This window comes from Candoia aspera, chromosome 3, assembly GCF_035149785.1.
Source record: "Candoia aspera isolate rCanAsp1 chromosome 3, rCanAsp1.hap2, whole genome shotgun sequence".
Classification (NCBI taxonomy): Eukaryota; Metazoa; Chordata; class Lepidosauria; order Squamata; family Boidae; genus Candoia; species Candoia aspera.
The window spans coordinates 154,387,482-154,406,652 of NC_086155.1; the positions used below are offsets into that span (position 1 = coordinate 154,387,482).

Below are 19,171 nucleotides of genomic sequence, written 5' to 3' on the forward strand. Positions count from 1 at the left end.
AGTACGCTTTTGCCTACTTGGTTGTACGAGATGAAGGTTGGGTATGTCAGGAAAAACATTCAAGTATGTTGTTGAATGGGGTACCCAAGAACTATGTGAAGTAAAAGAAAAGTTATAGGGTCAAGAACGAATTGGTGCTTGATGAATGTGAGTTAATACAAAAGTGTGTGACCAGTAGGAAAGAAGTACATTGAAGTGGTTTGGTCATCTAGTGTCATGAGTAAGGATGGCGAGCAGGGGGCTCCCACCCAGACTGTCAAGCGCATGCGTAGCACTGAGGAACTGTTCAGCCATTCAAAGAGACACAGATCAGGACCGCCTTAACCTTTGGGGGTTATATGGCTGGGTTTTCCCACGCTTCCTCAGTTTGTTAGGATTCTTGTTAAGTACTACTAATAAATATTAGAAACCAAGTCATTGTCTCAGTGTGTTTCCTGGTAATCAGGACATCTAGAGAAAATAATGAGGATCAAATATATGAAGGAAGAATAAGACCATTGGTCATAGTTCAATGGTGTTGATGAAATCTGTCCAAACAAACAAACAGTTTAACAGTGTATGAATTGGTCTATGGATATGGTAGAAACAAGAATAGTTTGCAAGAATACTAAAGATATGGATCATATAGCAGATGAAGTTGGTGTATATGTTTCCTTTTCTTTTTCTTATCTCAAGCCTTTAATTCTATAGGTTAGTATTTCTTATCCCCCCCACTTTTTTTTTTCCACTCAGGATAAAATGGTTTATGCCAAAATGGAATAGTGGTATGTACGGATAGGTATGTATGTATATATGTATGTAAACAAATACTGACGTCTCACTATGTGCAAAAAACAAAAGTTTGTTTTGTCCCTTAAAACCGTGAGTACTATGAAGCAGATTATTATGGTTAATTTGCTTTAGGATTATAAAAAAAATACAAAAGGCATAAATTCACTACCCCTTATTAACACATGACATTTAAAATATATACTCTTACATCTAAAAATGGTCCCATCTTTTTGTTTGTTTAATAAGGACTTCCTCAAATATTGTCCTACAAATAAAATTGCAAATGCCAGTACATGTACAATGTTTGCAAGAATGTAAGCATTGATATGTTTATATACTCTTTTTTGGAAGCACATGGCCGTGCTTGTACCCCCACAATACAATGCACTTATTCCATTACGGCAGGACTATGAGGCAGAGTTCCAGGTATCATCCACCAGTATGATCGCCCAAAAGCCAAGGCTGGAGATTAAGCGGGGAAGCCACCGGCCAAATCGCCCCAATGGCAGGGTTCATGTCCCACATATTGAAATAAGTAACATAATATGCATTTTCATATTGCCTAAATGCACATGCTGATGCCGTTGAGCCTTCCTATTCTGACTTTGTAGATCCCTTGTCTCTGACCCAGGCAACATACCAACTTCAATACCATACTTACTTAAAACATGCCTATTTATCGTATTTAAGGAACAAGCCATTTGAGAACAAAAGTGCCTGTAGAAAATTATTCTTAGACAGCATGACCAAAGAAAGGGATTCTTGAAGCTGTAATTAAATCTTTGAAGGACGCTAAATTGCCTGGTTGTGTTTTTCTTTCATCTAGGCTCTATTCTTTTAGAAGGTTGTCTTACCCAAATACATAATCAAGTTACCCTTTAGGCATGTTGTCCTAAATAGAGAGTGTTCTCTTAAGATCTCTGATGTTGGAGTAATAAACAAACTCAGAGCTTTTCACCAGAAGATAAATTGTTAAGCAAAGAACTGAAGGCTTGCTGTAGACAGGAGAAAGCAGAAGAGATATATAGACAAGGAAAATGGCTATGTAATGATGTTGATACCTCAGTGTACAAGGGGGAGCATGAGTATGAAGCGAAGGGAAGCTATAAAGAAAGGCAAGACACATTAGAGGAAGGGTGAATTATTACAGACTTTCTTTATAATCTGTCTAAAACAGTCTGCAGCAGGAGTATAAATTTTCAGGGTATATCCAGAAACAAAACAAAACTGGTGCTCATGGACTCAGCAGGACTTTACAGGACAAAGCTGTAAATTACAAAGACCCTAAACAGATTCTCATGAGTGGGCATGTGGACAAACTACCTCTCAAACTACTCTCCAAAACTATTCAAGTCTACCTAAAGGTAGAAATGCAGAGAGACAACCCAGGCTAAACTGTACCAGCAGGGAGATTCCAACCTAAAAATGAGAGGAAAGGAGAGGGGAAGTCTAGTGGTCAGCAAAAGCAAAGTTTTGCCAAGACTGTTCTAACCTTGAAAAAGCAAAAAGAGGCTGGCAATTTAAAAGAGAATTGCCAGGATAAGAAAAGGGGGATTTTTTTAAAAAAAAATTCTTAGCAGATAATGCTTGATACTAGAGTGGATTAGGTCTGATTCTAATTGGAAAATCACAAGACCTCAGGTGCTTTGAAAATCAAATATGTCGTATATTGTTAGATTGCATGTAATTATTGGAGATTTGGGATAGCTGAGCTTCCAAGACCTTCTCTGCTTAAGGCAAAGAGGAGCAATACATTCTCTTGTGTCTAAAAATAAAAAATAATAATTAAAAAAAACCCTAGTTGAACAGACTCCAGAAATAGTGTTCCAATGGGAAAACGAGAACATTATATTGAACTCCAAAATATTTTGCTTTACCATCCATGCAGGGTTTGGATCTAGGCCTAAGCCAGTGGTCTGCATTGTTGGTTCTTGTCAGAAACTAAAAAGGGGAGGATGGGTAACCTGAACACCCCTACAAGCCCCCAGCTCATTTCTTTTCTTCTGCTACACCATCTATTCCTTGCGTGGTAACAATATGAAAAGAGCCTAGAATTATAGCAACTTTCCAGAGGAAGAACATGAGGCAAGCTGCTGTGACTTTTCACGCTGGTCACGCTTGTACAGTATGCCAGAAATGGATAATACCACCTACTACTCAAACAATGTGAAAAGGAATGAAAAAGCAAAACATTCTGTGCATTAAGATCCCCAGTGACTTTTCTCTTTTTGCAAAGCTATGCTTATCACCCAACCCTTGCCACTATCCTTCCACACTTTCTCACAGATTTTTAAAGAAATATAAGCCTTTTTAGATTGGACAAAAACTTCTCACTCTGTCCCTTCCCACCAATTATCCACTTTGTTCCTTTGCTTACCAAACTATCTGTTTATTTATTGCACTTAAACCTTTGGAGGACACCAAGTTGCCTGCTTGTGTACTTGAGAAATGTTTTTTTCTACATTGAAATGTTTTTTAGTACATTGCAATCCAACAACTCTCAGTAGCTTGCATAAGAAATACAGAAAAATATGAAAACATCCTTGGTATGATTAAGAATACTAACCAAATAATCATAAATTCCCAAACCCAAAGATACACTATGATGAAGTAAAATTCAAGAAAGGTAAAGGAAAACAAAGGAATAAAAGGGCCTGAAAACACTCCCTAAAATAGCTCAATTGTTAATATCCTCCTGAAAACAAACAAGAAATGGGCTAGCCTGATGCCACCAGGAGACTATTCCAGAGCACAGGCACCAGAATGGAGAAGCAGTAGTTTCTGGCTTTGGGCTTGTTGGCAGATTGCTAGGAAAGCCTTTAGCCCAGGAGAGATCAGAAAAGTCACACACCAGGCATTTCTATAAAAATAATTTTATTTACAGAAAGCAAAACATCATTAAAGGCTTCTGCATTCATTACAGGCTCTCAGTGAGAGCTGCTACATGCCTACACAGAAGGGAAACTGAAACTGAAACAAGTCCAGGCAAGTTGTTCCCCCCAGGTGCAAAAATTAACATTTGAAAAGGGGACAGTTGAATTCAACCTCTTCACCCGGCCAAAATGATTAGTTGCCATAGTAACCTTAATCTGTAGTAGAAAATTAACAGGGCTCCCTTCACCTCCCAGAACTGTGAGACAAGGAGGAGTTGCTCCTTGGATGATCTAGTAGGTTGAGCTGATTTCAGTTGGAGTATGCAGTCCTGGAAGCATCCAAGGTACTGAGGATTTCCCTTTAATACTGAATGTGCAGGCACAAACTCATGCAGAAGTTCTGAGAAAACTCTTGAAGCAGTTGCAGCTGTGGCAATGTTCTAAGGAGGGACACTGCGAAACACTCCCTTGAATGCTTTGCACAGTCCTATTAAGTCTGCTATCATTAGGAATAAAAATCACAATCATATATAGGGTGTGGTGCACAAAGCTCCATGTTTTTTCCTCTTTCACAGGGCATAGGGAATGGTAATACTAGAAGCTCAGTTCAGAACATGTTACTCCTTTTTGGAGCATGATCTTGATCTGAGGGATTGGAATTAGCCATTAAGTCAATTTAGCTGTATGCTGGTGGCAGTATGCAATACTGAAAAAAAGGTGCACCAGATAGGGTTGATAGAGGGATTCAGGTGTGAAGAGACTAAGAGTGATGAGACCCAGGTTCTAGTCCACCTTCAGCCACAGAAGGTTACTGAGTTCCCTTGAATTAGGTACTTTCCACCAGCCCAGCTGCTGCTGTGGAGAAAATTTTGGGGGAGAAAGTATTAATCATGCTGCCTTGAACTCCTGAAGGAAAAGTTGGATATAAATCTAATAATGTGGGGGGGAAAAGCTTTTTCTTCAAGTTATGCATAACATACACATTTAAAAATCTATTTTGTTTTAAAAAATATTGGTATCTCAGCTTGAATTCTTTGAACATAAGCAAAATGCTTCCATTGAAATGGCCTAATACTTGCTTAATGACCACAATTGGGACCAGAATTTCAGTAGCTAAGCAAAGTGGTCATTAAATGAATCTGACCCAATTTTACAACCTTTATTGTGGTGGTCGTTGAGCGAACCATCACAAGTGTTAAGCAAACCATGTGATTGTTAAGCAAATTTTCTTAGTCTTTTCTTTTTCCCATCCCAATATACACAGGCACATACATACATGCACACAGACCCCGAAGAACACCTTCTGGTGGTCATTAGTTACTGCCATTGCTAACAATAAAGCCCCACAGTTCTGTGGATCTTCTCTGTGGAAAAAATCATTGAAATGTTCTCCATTTTTTCTGTCCACAAACAGGGTAGAGAAATTAGTATCATGCTTACAAATGTATTAAGTGTGCACAAAATGTCTTTCTGTTATGATGTGATCTAATTTCTGTTTTAAGAATTGGACCCCAATACTTACCATACTCTGTGTCTTTAAAAAACAGCTTTTTACAAGTTTGATTTAAGGACAAGAGTAGCTCTCAGTATGTGTATGATTCCCTCATTGAAATTTATCTTCTGTATTTGTTTAAAAAATTACTAAAAAGGAACATATACTGAGAGCACTTAATATATTTTCTCCCTAGCTTTGTATTTTACACTCTGGCAACTGGACAAAAGAATGGCAGTCTAAAATTTCAAACTGGATTTATAGAAGTGTTGTGCTCTCTTCAGTGAATGTGATATGGGGTCATACTGCAAAGTTCCCAGGGCCTCCTTTTTTTACGTTTTAACATTATAGCCATTATTTAGTATCCTTTCTTTCCTTTTCCTGAATGCAGTGTTGCCATTCTAGAATTTATAATCTCTCTAGGAACCATGGCCAGAGCTCTTGAGGCTTGCAGTTACTGACAACAATCCTTACAGATTCCTCCAGCAATCAGCTCCATTTTTACGGCTGGTAATTCTTGAGTAAGCCACAGAAGCATATATAACTTCAATGACAGCATCTACAACTCCACTAGGAGAATTGTATAAATCCTGCAGGCTTACTAATGACAGTTCATCTGCACACAGTATCATAGATTTGCCAACTCAGTTGCTCAACTCCAGGAGTCAAATTAAAAAAAAAAAAAAGAATTAGACTATTGACTACATCCATATACAGTTTTATGTGTAAAACCTCTCCCTATAGTATAATAACAGAGGTACAGAAGACAAGAACAAGGATTTTCTAGCCAGACAATACTGAATGTCAGGCACAAAATGAGTGAGCATGTATGAATGTGTGTATATCTCCAAAATGTAATGTCATATAATGAAAAAACACACAAAATTAATGTTAATTAATTACCTGGAAAATTTAGAAGCAGAAATAGAGAGTGACTATTTATTATGGGAAGAACGCATAGACAAAATTGTGCTACAGCTAGAAACCATGTGGAAATGAAATATATAGAAGACAGTAGCCATGGCTTGACTCACAATGAGGAATGAAGAAAGTAGCCAAACATGACAGCATTTCCCTAGGCCTAACCATGAGAGTGGACAGAAGGGCAGTTAGACCAATGCATTAATTTATTTCTGAAGAGAGCACCTAAAACAAGTTGAGAACTCTGAAAATTCATCAAATTCATTAGAATAATAGCATGGCATGTTCTATTTTATATGCTAGAGGCACAGTTGACAATGTCAAGGAACAATGTACAGTTATTTATTGTATTTTATTTATTTTCTATCCCGCCTTTATTATTTTTATAAATAACTCAAGATGGCGAACATACCTAATACTCCTTCCTCTTCTTATTTTCCCCACAACAACAACCCTGTGAGGTGAGTTGGGCTGAGAGAGTGACTGGCACAAGGTCACCCAGCCAGCTACCATGACTGTAAATTATACTGCTCTAATTTGTTTGGGAATTGTATTTTGGATCCACATTATAGTGCTACATAACTCTTTATTGTATAGTCATTAATACTATTTAATACAGATGTTTTGTATCTCTGTTGTACTTTGTCAGTTTCTATGATTCTGCATTTGAAGGGGTACATGAAGAAAAAGAAAAAGAGTGAACTGAAGAATATCCTATTCCTTTTCCCTATGTGCTCTTGCATGATTAACTTCCTACCACCAACAACTTCCAATTGTCTTTGCAAGGAGATCATTTACAGTGTTTGCCATGGATAGGTGACCTGTATTTCACAGAATGTAAACACTGGTGGCAATGCATGATGAGTGGAACCAGTTACATATTTGTTAAGAGGTCACTTTTGTGCATCTGAAGATATGACATGTGGCCTATTGACTCTTACCTAAAGAAATAAGTGTGAAAATTACATTGGTGCCATGCTTTTTGGATCACCTAACTCACGTTAACAGAGATTTCCTTTTCCTCTGAGAGACTAGTTAGCCCTTGCATAGGGTTATCAGATATCTGAACAGGCAAAGGGGGACACAGAGAATTGGAAAGGAGGACAAATGGGGGGAAAGGAGGACACACTTTTTAACTTTCTTGGCATCTATGACAAAAATTACAGTGAAAAGCTGCAAAAAGAAAAAAAGAAAAAAGTACATAGGCCTACATGTATATGAAATTACTTTTTCCAATATTAGAAAGACTGGTTTTTGAGTCACAGGAATATGCTAGAGCCAGTTAGGAGGCAAAAGCCTTCAGCCTGTAACTGATTAAGGTCTTGTCAATTTCAGGCAGCAGCCCAGGTGGCTGGAGGGTAAAGTAAAGGTAAAGGTTTAGTAGTGTCTGACACTAGGGGGCCGTGCTCGTCACCCTTTCATGGCTGAAGAGCCAGCGTTGTCCAAAGACTCTTCTGCGGTCATGTGGCCAGCATGACAATCACGGAACACTGTTTCCTTCCCGCCAAAGTGGTACCTATTTATCTACTCACATTTGCATGCTTTCGAATTGCTAGGTTGGCAAGATCTGGGGTGAGTGCGGGAGCCCACTCTATCATGCCGTGCTCGGGTCTCGAACCGCCAAACTTGCAACCTTCCAGTCAACAAGCCTGGCGTCTTAACCACTGAGCCACCACAGCCCCTTGGGCTGGAGGGTACTAATCAAGTAATGCAGGTGGCAGAGCTGAGCTGGTTAACGTGCAGTTAGCACTTATTAAGGAAGTGCTACATCATAGAGAAAAACTGTTCAGGAAGAGATACTCAAGAAGCCAGACAATATTTGGTTTTAAGACAACGCCTGCCAGACAGAGGACATGAGGACCAAAAGAAGTCCTCCTTTTGTCCCAGGTCTGGTAAACCTACTCTTGTATACATCCTCTGTTGTACTGTATCTCATATGGATTCAGTGAAGCCCAGCTTTGAGGATTTAAGGTGGACATAATAAACAGAATGAAATACTACAATTCTATTCTTACTTATTATATAAACATAAAAAGGATTGGGCTAAAATTTTCATGGAAATAATAGAACTGTTACCTGCTGAAATTCCCTTTTGAATCCAATGATTTGAGGGTTAAAACAAATCAGACAGCATACTTTAAAAAAAATTTAAGCCTTTTGTTGTAATCCTTAAATAGCAAAAAAGGTTTTAAGCATATATAAATATTTGTTTTATTTTTATGTAATCATTTCTAATAAAAAGATGGTTAGGCATACTTAACTTTTTTTTAGCTTATACTCACCCAGTATTTTATTACTGAAGAGTAACAGGATTTCAAATCACCATATTATAGTAAAACTTACCTGTGAGTCAGTAAAAAAGAATAAAGCAAAGAAGATTCTCCTTTCCATTTTTTAGCTTTAACATACTGTATCATATCTCCATTTCCTGAAAGCACACTTCTCTTTTCTAAAACTAACGTATTGTTTCCATTCATTACTTTTGTTAATTTTTCAATGTCTAGGATTCTAAACTACGGAGTGTAGATTGAGGGAACACAATACAGTAAGAATCTTGACTTGAACTTAGGTACCATCCTGTCATCATTCTGTTCTATTATATTATTATATTTTCATTTCTTTCCAGAGAAATCCAAGGACACTCAAAGTTTTGGCCTATAGTTCATTCATGTGCAAAGTTGTTTATGCACAGTGAGAAACAAAACTGGATGAAAAATGCAAAAAACTATAGGAAATTTACATATTCATTTTGATAAATGTTAAGTAAATATGAAAAAATTGGATAATGATATTGCTAAAGCACTGGTGCCATTCTGTGATCCGTGCTATAATCTAAATAAGCAGAATGTTATTTAAGAATTAAAAGATATTTTAAGCCCTTATACATTCAAAGAAATTGGTAGTTTTTAAGCTTTCATAGCTCATTTTGGCTGAAATTACTTTTACTATCCTCAATACCCAATTAATAAAGTCCTTGTCATGGATCTAATTTTAAAAATGTGAGGTAGGTACTTCATTTCTCCTTAATATTTCATGAATGCAGGAGATGTTTAATTAGAAATGGTGTCATATAAATAAACCATGAGTCACAGTAACTATATAAGATAAATGCCACACACACAGTGCATGCAACTAAATTCAGTATTAATGCAGTATTAAATATTACTCTACTAGTAACCACAAAGGCATTTGAATATATCATTCTATGAAACTTCAATTAGATTTAATGTGCTTTAATATACAAAACCCATGAATCCCACTTAGATGTTATTTTTTTTGTGATTTCTCTGCCTTTTGTTAAGAATCCCTTTGTAAAGGAATTGTACTTTTCTGTTTTACCATCTGAAGAATACCTTATGTGCAAAAACAACTTGCATTTGCAACAGAACCAGTAGGATAGCTTGCCATACATGCTAAAACTACATGTATAACCATTCCCACTTCAGTTCCATAATATGTAAAACCTTCAGCCCCAGCTAGAAACCTTGCAATTAATAACATGCTACATGGGAAGTTAGAGCCAGTTTGGTGTATTGGTTAAGGCATCAGGCTAGAAAATGGGAGACCGTGAGTTCTAGTCCCACCTTAGGCACAAAGCCAGCTGGTTGATCTTGGGCCAGTCACTCTCTCTCAGCCCTAGGAAGAAGCCAATGGCAAACCACTTCTGAAAAAATCTTACCAAGAAAACTGCAGGGACTTGTCCAGGCAAACTCCAAGACACAATTGAACAGATAAAACAAAACAAAACAAAACATGGGAAGTACACTGCTTGAGTGATTCTTAACCACAGCTTCAGAGGGATTTACAAAGCAAGTTCCATATTTTTGTATTTGTGTTGAGACGTTGCATTCAGGTATGTACATGGAAGAGTACATGACATTTCAACACAATTTATCACTTGCCTCCTTGCTACTTCCCCTGTAACAGATGGCCTTAGATATACATATTTGAAAGTGCAGAAGAAAAGCTGGGGAAGAGCTCCAAAGCTACAATAAATTAATGGAGAAATTAGTAGGACTCAAGCTGGTGTGCCTAGAATATTCTCTAGGGAAATTTTCTTTAGGTATTAGAACTGGAACTCCAGTATGTGCTTATGTTCACCAAGGGAGCATCCATAAGCATGTTTGGATATTACAAGACCACCATAGCCACTATTTTATAAATTGACTTGTAATCAGTTACTCTGCCTAATTAGGATGCTGCAATTTAGATATGGCAGTAATAGCCAGCTTTCTGCAGATATTCCCATCCAGAAAGGAGTGAAACACTGTATCCTGCCCCCTTCTTTTTAACATAAATGTCAATTCAATGCTCATTGCCTTAACTAAGGCAAAATTCCACCCCTCTGCACTTAGACGGTTGCCTGTGCTCCTGTATGAAGATGATGCAGCTATTCTTTCTGTTACTGAGGTCAGTCTCAGAAGATGTCCCTAACAAGTTACTGTAGAGAAGAACTGCTTACAATTAACTACTCCAAAACTAAAATTATGGTCTTTTCAAAGGGACTGAGATGTCATAAGCATCAATGGCAGATAAATAACAATACTATAGACCAGGTTTCATCTTTTAAATATCTCAGCACAATATCCCAACAATTGGGCATCTGGCGAGAACTAATTAAAACTATTTCTCATGAAGCTAATATTAGTGCTAAAGCTATACTTGGCTTTTTTCATACTAGAAGAGGTAAGAATGCACTTGCTACCATAAGTCTTTTCAAAGCTAAATCTATCTCCCAAATGTTATATGGCTCACAGATATGTGCATCCAGTAACCTAAAGTCCCTTGTTACAACACAGCCCAAATTCTTAAGAGCGCTTACAACACTTTGTTCAGAAACTGGTTTGATTCCCTGGGATTTTAGGGCCCATGTATGCTGGCTCTATTTTGGGCTTAAGCTTCACTTTTCCAGTAATTCCCTAGCTGCCATGATTCTTTGTAATAATTTCCCCTCTTCTTGGGAAGCTAGGATCCAAAGTGACTTATGTCAGTGTAGTTGCTCAGGTAACAGCCTCCTAGGCCCGGGAATTCCAAAAACGAGAGTTGTGACACAGCAGCAGGGGGCTGACCTAGCTCTTCAGGCAGAGTAAGAGATATTAGGCCACCATAACTGGCACTATATAAATTGGAGAGTGTTCCAGCCAGCAAACTATCTATCTATCTATCTATCTATCTATCTATCTATCTATCTATCTATCTATCTATCTATCTATCTATCTATCTATCTATCCCACCTTATTTTTATAAATAACTCAAGGCAGTGAACATACCTAATACTCCTTCCTCCTCCTATTTTCCCCACAACAACAACCCTGTGAGGTAACTGGTTCAAGGTTACCCGGCTGGCTTTCATGCCTAAGGCAAGACTAGAACTCACAGTTTCCTGGTTTCTAGCCATTGCTTTAACCACTAGACCAAACTGACTCTCTGGGACCAGTTAACATCTCCTGCCCATTACACCATAGAGCTTCCTCTCTAATCCCTCTTAATGGCTTGCCTTCTGAATTATTGGAGAGAAGGTATAATAATATTCCTTTTGTAGATCAAACTTGTCCCTGTGCTGTGGAGCAACCTGAGACCCTAGTCCACATGCTCCTTTGATGTCCTTTCTATAGTAAGTTACATTCTACCCTTATACTTTCATGTGACAACAGAAGTCCCTTCTGTCTGGAGGACAATCCTAGATGTTCCTTGCTTGTCAGACCAGAACCCAAACAACACCAGGGGAGCTGCAAAATTTCTGTCAGCTACAGTTGCCCTTTGTAGGAAAACATTTTCTTACTTTCCTGATTGAAAAGTGAATTTTACTGATGAATTTTACTTTGTTCTTCTATGTTTCTTACTTTGCATTGAGGTCTTATCTGCTGTCATATCATATTTGCCACCGACCAATGTAAGATTTTACTTATACACATTTACAAGCACAGAAATTTATGTCCCTGTATTACCACTTAATACTAAAAAACCCATTCTAGTATTTTACTTTTAAAGTATTTTTATTAATTAATGTAGTTATTCTGTTTTTAGCACTTAGGTTCTACTTTTAATATCGTGCTATCCATACTTATTGTACAGTAGCAATATGCACTCCCAATGATGTCTTTATGTCCAGCTTTAAGGCATTTTATTGTTCTTTCTAAATACTGTCTATGTCATGGTTTCTTTCCTATGTCATAGTTTCCTGCATTTGTCTTTTATTCTTTTATGATGTCAACATTTAATTTGCTGATCAGAGACCATAATAAAAATAATCAAAGACTTGTAATTTCCCATGGCAGTCAGACTGCCCATGGCATGCTCCCAAAATATAAAATGTATCTGCTGGTCAAAGAATCTAGGGAACAAGACACATAGAAATTATTTGACCTTTAAAACAAGACTCCTGACAAAATATGCTGCCATCTTTTCATTAAACTAATGTTTTAAAATGGTGCCTTAGACTTAGCCCCTACCTCATTTTTCCTTTGACATCAACAAGTTGCTGCTAGATTAAAAGACTGCACTTTCATTTAGGGAAAAGTTATCAAGCAGATTTACTATCTGCAGTTTGCAGAGGTTGGTGGAAGTCACAGTTGACACATACAGTTGACATAACTAACCCAAAGTTGTCATCAAGGATAAATGTCCAAAATATCCTGAAATAGGATTGTGGATTTATTCCCTAAGGTGAAAATCTCTAAACAGACTGGGTAAACAAGCAATGGATGGAAAATATCTGAGAACAGGTACCAGGGCACAGAATGCTGCCCTCCTGGAATATAACTGGCATAGTAATAAAGGAGAATATCAAACCAGGCATAGGAGCAATGATTCTGAGTAGAAGAGTCAAATGTCCTGGAATGTATCATTTGATCAGCAGCATAGCAAAAACAGTGGTATGAGGATATTAGATGCAGTTGTGTGTCTCACTCTGTATGTACACACAGGTAGAGAGAGTGATAGGAATTATAATCAGAGATATGAAGACTACAAGGGAAAAAAAAACACCCAGAAGCAATTGGGAAAGATCGGGGGGGAGGAGATTTCTTTTGCTTCGTCTTCTTTTCTGAATGATGGGAAATAAATGGATTATGAAACATTTCCTACCCCTTTCTTTTAAATGCTATATAAGATGGTTGAGATGTCAAAGAAAATGGTCCATGTCTGGAAATATAGCAAATCAAAAAATTAATTAACATGTAGAAAGATAGAAAAGCTTGTTATAACAGAAGGTTTCAGAAACCCATGAAAGTGAAGAAGAAACTGGATGACATTTCATGTGGTGAGTCTTGTTCTTCCCATACTTTTTTTAAAAAAGTCCTTTCTGTATCTGTCCAGAATACATTGTTTTCTTTGCTTAGTATAATATCGAGATCTTTCCCCCCCTGTTTTATGTTATTTGCCTGACTGATTCTACTAAACAGGAAAAAATGAAAAAAAGCAGGGCATTCCTGAAGCTTGCATAGCTTACAGCTCCATGTGTAACAATAGTTATGAACATTTTAAAATAAATTCAAGTAAGTATATAATTTGAATGTGAACAAAATATATTTTCAATTTTATATACTAAACAGATCATTATAGTCCAACTCACGTAAAAATCACCAGGTTGGGTGGATGTTAATGCCCAAACAGACATTGAGTCACTTGCACACAATAGGTCGTCAAAGTGGCTGGCCAAGAATAAACTGCCCTTTCAAATAGAAAAGTACCTGACAATGGGTCTGACGCAATACCATAGGATAGCTCTTACTAGAGCAAGATTTGAGCAGTTAGATTCTGTGGTCAAATATGGACGATTTCACCAAGTGCCTTACCTTGAGCGGACATGTGTTTGTGGAGCACCCGAAGTAGAAGACATTGCACATGTCCTATTTAACTGCCAACTATATGCCCCAGCAAAGGCTCAGTACCTTCAGACACTAATTGACAGAACCACATACTGGGATTATAACAAAAGACTATGTTACTTCCTTCAGGGCACAAATACGTATGTGGTCAATAGAACTGTTAAGTTGATAGTTAGGGCTGTCCAACTGAGCATGCAATTTATAGAACGCATTGGGGTGGCATGTAAAGGTGACAAATTCATTTAAACTCACATTGTTTCTATATTTTATCACTTGTCTTATCACATCCTGCATTTTTATCTTACAATTTTATCTCTATTTTATCTTACCGTATTTTATCATATTTTATCTCAACACAGTATATTCTAGTTAATTTTACTGTTTTTAGCTGTTTTATGGTATCACATTTTATATTTTATATTTTATAGTGGCTGATGCCCAACTTTCTGATATGGTCATTTGACTAATCAATAAAGTTATTCATTCATTCATTCACCAGGTTGGGAAGGGTGATTTAAAACAATGAAATCCTCACAATACTTGTTCCAATAAGGAATGGGAAGAAAAATAATAATTAAAATTTGAAGGATAGAGACAAATACTATTCAGGGCCAAGATGAAAAGTGGAGATGTTTTTTCAATGCTGTTGGTCCTGAACTCCAAGAATACAAATGTACAAATTCACTAAAAAATCTTTGTCTGTCTGTCTATCCATCTGTCCATCCATCCATCCCTCCCTCCCAAAGGCAACCTAAAGTATGTACTTCTATCATTTTTTCTATCTTTAAGAGAAGCTACTTTCTTTAAACAGATGTTTGAATAATGTGGTGTGATTTGTGCTTAAAAGTCTTGGCTTCTCTCTGTATCCTCTCCTTCTAGAACAGTGTTTCTCAACCGTGGCAACTATAAGATGTGTGAACTTCAATTGCCAGAATTCCCAGTCAGCATGCTGGTTGGGAAATTCTGGGAGTTGAAGTCCACACATCTTAAAGTTGCCATGGTTGAGAAAAAACATTGTAGAGTACATCTAGAAGCAGCTTCAAGAATATCCCTCAGCTTCATCTCCATTTCTTCCCCAGAAGTTACTCCCTTTTTTCCACTTGCCTTGATATTATATTAAAAGAACAATGGGGAAAAAAGCCAACTATCAAGCTAGCAATAACATTTATACATTCATGTTAATAAAATTGTATTGCAGTAAATGTGATTTACTATTCTTCCCTCTGCCCCTCACTAATGTTTCAACTATTCCTCTCCTTTTATGTTGCTACAGGGATAAACCATTTCAGTGCTCAGCAACTGGAGTCTGTTTGTTCTGATTTAAGTTTTTATATTCTCACTATGCAATCTGGAAGAGTATCTTCCTAACATACTTATATAAGAATTCTAATGAAGAAAACAGATTTTCCTCCCTGCTTTCCACACCCCCAAGATAGCACCATCTATTTATAAACTGCCATTTCTGAAGGGAAAAATATCTAGATATAGGTTGGGTGCTTATTGGTCCCATGAAATACACCAAGAGAAAACTAGTTTGAGATACAATTGATAATATATCCTATTTATTTCAACTCAGCTTTGAATAGGGCAGACTTGACTGTGACAATATAGCTTTCTATACATCTACACAGAAACTCTACTGACTTTAATGGAATTTACTCCCAAATAAGCAAGTACAGTACAGGCAAACACCTTTTCAAAGGCTGTAGAGCTGTCAGCCTTGTGGGGTAAACCAGATAGGAACCGCAACCAGATGAGCTATTTCTACTTTATTGTAAAGCTACCTTGACAGAATCTTGCAAGTATGAAAGTTCAGTTCTTCCATCTCCTTTACAGCCTGAGAAACTAGGGAGGATCTATTCTGAGTCTCTTGCCTCACCCACTACCTAGCTATGGGCTATGCTGTCTCTTATCTAACTGTTCCCTTGGTAGCGTCTCTTTGCCCCGTCTCCCAAGGTCTTTCTCACATACCATTACAAGAGCATACTTTTTTGCATTTATTTTTTTGCATGGCTAGGATGATGATGAAAGCCAGTTTGGTGTAGTGGTTAAGGCATCAGGCTAGAAATCTGTGAGGTCCAATCCTGCCTTAGGGACAAATCCAGCTGGATGACTTTGGGCCAGTGTCTCTCTCTCAGCCCTAGGAAGGAGGCAATGGCAAACTACTTCTGAAATCTTGCTAAGAAAACTGCAGGGACTTGTCCAGGCAGTTGCTAGGAGTCAACAGTAAATAGTGGAAATCTACTGCAAAGCTTAGCATCCATTTTCATCTGTTCCTTGCTTTAAAACAGAAAATCATGCTGTCAATGTTGAAGAAACTGGAGAATTGCCATGATACTTTCAGAGGGGGATCCAGGAGCTACAACAAAAAAAAGTGGGTTGCCTGTCCCCCAAATATCACCTTATCAAATGAAAGTGTCCTCAGGTATAAAAGTGATGTCACAATAAACCAGTCAACTATACTAAGGAAGCCCAGGTGATTTTACAAGTATAGCAAGAATGAAGTATGGATTATGGTCTAAGTCACCTAAGCACTTTTTCTTTACTGATAGGACTATGGAGACATACATACATACATACATACGTGTGTGTGTGTGTGTGTATATGGATGTGTGTGTGTGTGTGTATGTGTGTGTGTGTATATACATATACATATACATACATACATACACACATATGTCATATATCATTAGGGTTATGAATAAGAATTCTGTGGAAAGAGGCTTCTGGGCCTAACAGATCTTGCTTAGCATAAGTGGCCATAGCAGTTATCAATATTTTAATATACACTTTTTTTGAACATCTAATGATTTGAACTTGTTGACATATAGTCATGAAAATACAGATTTTTGATCAATTTACATAATCTATATCCTGCCCAATTCCACAAACTCTAGTAACATAAAATTACCAGAAACATCATAAAAAATAATTTAAAGCAAAAAACAATTTAAACAGCAGATAGTGAGAGGCTTCTCAAGCCCTACAAAACCATTAAAATAAAAGCTTCTTTGCCACTTCCCTAAGTTCTAGAACTTTGGAGGTTATGTGAATTTTGAGGATAAATTATTCCAGTGTGATGGGGTTTCAGAGAAAAAGTCTGCTTCTCAACTCTCATCCTCCTAAATCCTGACCTTTCTGAACTGATGGCTCAGGCCAGGAGACTCTATCTGGACAATGCAGTCCTTTGGTAGTGCAGACTCTAAGGCCTTATAGGACAAACCTAAGAAGCTGTACTTGGAAATATACTGGCAGTCAATGTACCATCTGCAACAAAGGCATAATAGTGATATAATGGCTTCATCTGCCAGGATGCAGCCCGCTGCATTCTGCATCAGTCAAAATTTCTAGGTAATCTTCAAAGGCAACTCCAGATAGAGAGTACTGCAACAATCCAATCAAGAGATAATGAGAGCATAAGTGACTGTTGCCAGGACCTTCCACTCCAAAAAGATCTGCAACTGACATACCAGCTAAAGCTGGGAAAGTACTCTCCTGGCCATGATCTCTACCTCTTTATCAAATAGAGTCCAATGGAACCCACGTGTCAGATCTACTCTTTCAGGAAGTACGTAGTCTAATCTAGAGCTACCGTAGATGCCACTGTCAAAACTGGTAGTTTCTGGACAAAGAGCAACTTTGTGTTGCTAGGACTCAACATCACCTTATTTTGTCCCATCCATTTTTTTACTCCTCTAGACTTCTGGTAAGAACATCTACAGTATCTCCTGTCCTGCAGTGGAGATACATAGCTAGGATTTATCCACGTAGTGATGATACTTCATCCTAGACTAACCAATGATCTCACCAAGTGGTCACACAAAGACGTTAATAAATATTTTTAAAGGCTTTTCTGATCTATGTTTTGTAATGTGTAAGACTTTATATTTGTCTATCTAAATAACTGCTGGTACAGACTTTTTCATTTCATGCATTTTGGTATAATTACAAAAAGGGGAACTTCAGTAGTTTTGCTCAGACATATATAACTTCTCTGTTCAATGGATATATACCATTTCTAGATATTGAGGAGATCACAAAGAGGGAAGCAGTATTATAATATGCAGTCATACATTATAAAAGGCCTGGGCACATTTGAAAAAGGATTTGGAAAAACTGTTTCAGATCTCTCGCAAACACAGCACATCTGTCAGGGCAGCCACGCTCTAAATAAAACACAGACTCACTTAGAGGGTCTAAGGATTTCTGGCTTTATTAGAACGGAGTGCGTGCAAAGAAAAAGACGGGAATCCTTATGTGTTGACAGGGTGCCCTGTTTATACTTTGTTGGTGGACGTTGTGCTTCTCCACCCTCAAGCCAGGATCAGATGGGTGCTTGGGACTGTGATGCGTCAGCTGATGGGCGATTCCGGCGATCTCCTTTGTCTCCCTGCCTTCGTCCGGACCAGGTGCGTGCCCTGGGGAAATGGGATGGCGTTCCCCCAATCCTCTGATGGGTGTTGAGTCCGGTCCGAGGGGCGCTCCCCTTGTGTTGGAGATTCCTCTATGGATATGGGTGCTTGAGGGATAAGTGAGTGCATCCCCTGGGGAAATGGGAAGGCATTCCCCCTATCTCTTGATGGGTGCCCATTGGTCTAGGGGCTTTTCTATTATGTTTGTGATCCCCTTCTGGATATGGGTGCTTGGGGGATAGGTGAGTGATTAAGGGATTACGCGTATCCCTTCCTCTTACCTAATGTGCATGTTCCCCGTTGTGATGCACAAATGCCTTGCAACGGGGAACATGACAACATCTCTATTATTCATTGAGATTGAGGTTGACTTTTATTATCTACAAGGACTTGAAAAATGTGTGACACTGTTTCAAGAGCTGCATTAACTCTAATGAATAGACTTGACCATAAGCCTGAAAAAAGTTGGTATGCTTTAATGCACAGCAGAGAGGTACTATGCTTATGTGAGGTCCAAAGGATTTCTTCCAAATCACTTTCAATCCATGTACAGTATTATACCTGGAGAAGACCATATGTAATTGTTGTATCTAAACAGCAACAAATAAAGCTCTTGATATTTTAGTAGTGTACAGCTATTCTAATCTGGGTGGAGAGAAATCTGTTTTCTCTGATTGGACTCTGCACACAGATTTGTCTTCTCTTTCTGATAGTGAGTACGGTATTGCAGGGGAAATATAGATGTGTCAACTGACTGATTGATGTCCATGTAAGCAGAGATAAATGGAATAATAAGCTTTAATAAAGGTAGCTCAGTGTTAAATGCATTTGTGTTTGTGCCTCACTGAGAAAACTCAAAAAGTATTCATGCTT

General features: G+C 37.9%; 1 protein-coding gene across 4 annotated transcripts in view; it reads right to left on the reverse strand.

The window, feature by feature from the left end:
• Positions 1-19,171, reverse strand: part of CDH7 (cadherin 7) — a 106,210-nt gene that overhangs the window by 48,100 nt on the left and 38,939 nt on the right. The gene's annotated exons all lie outside the window — the stretch shown is intronic.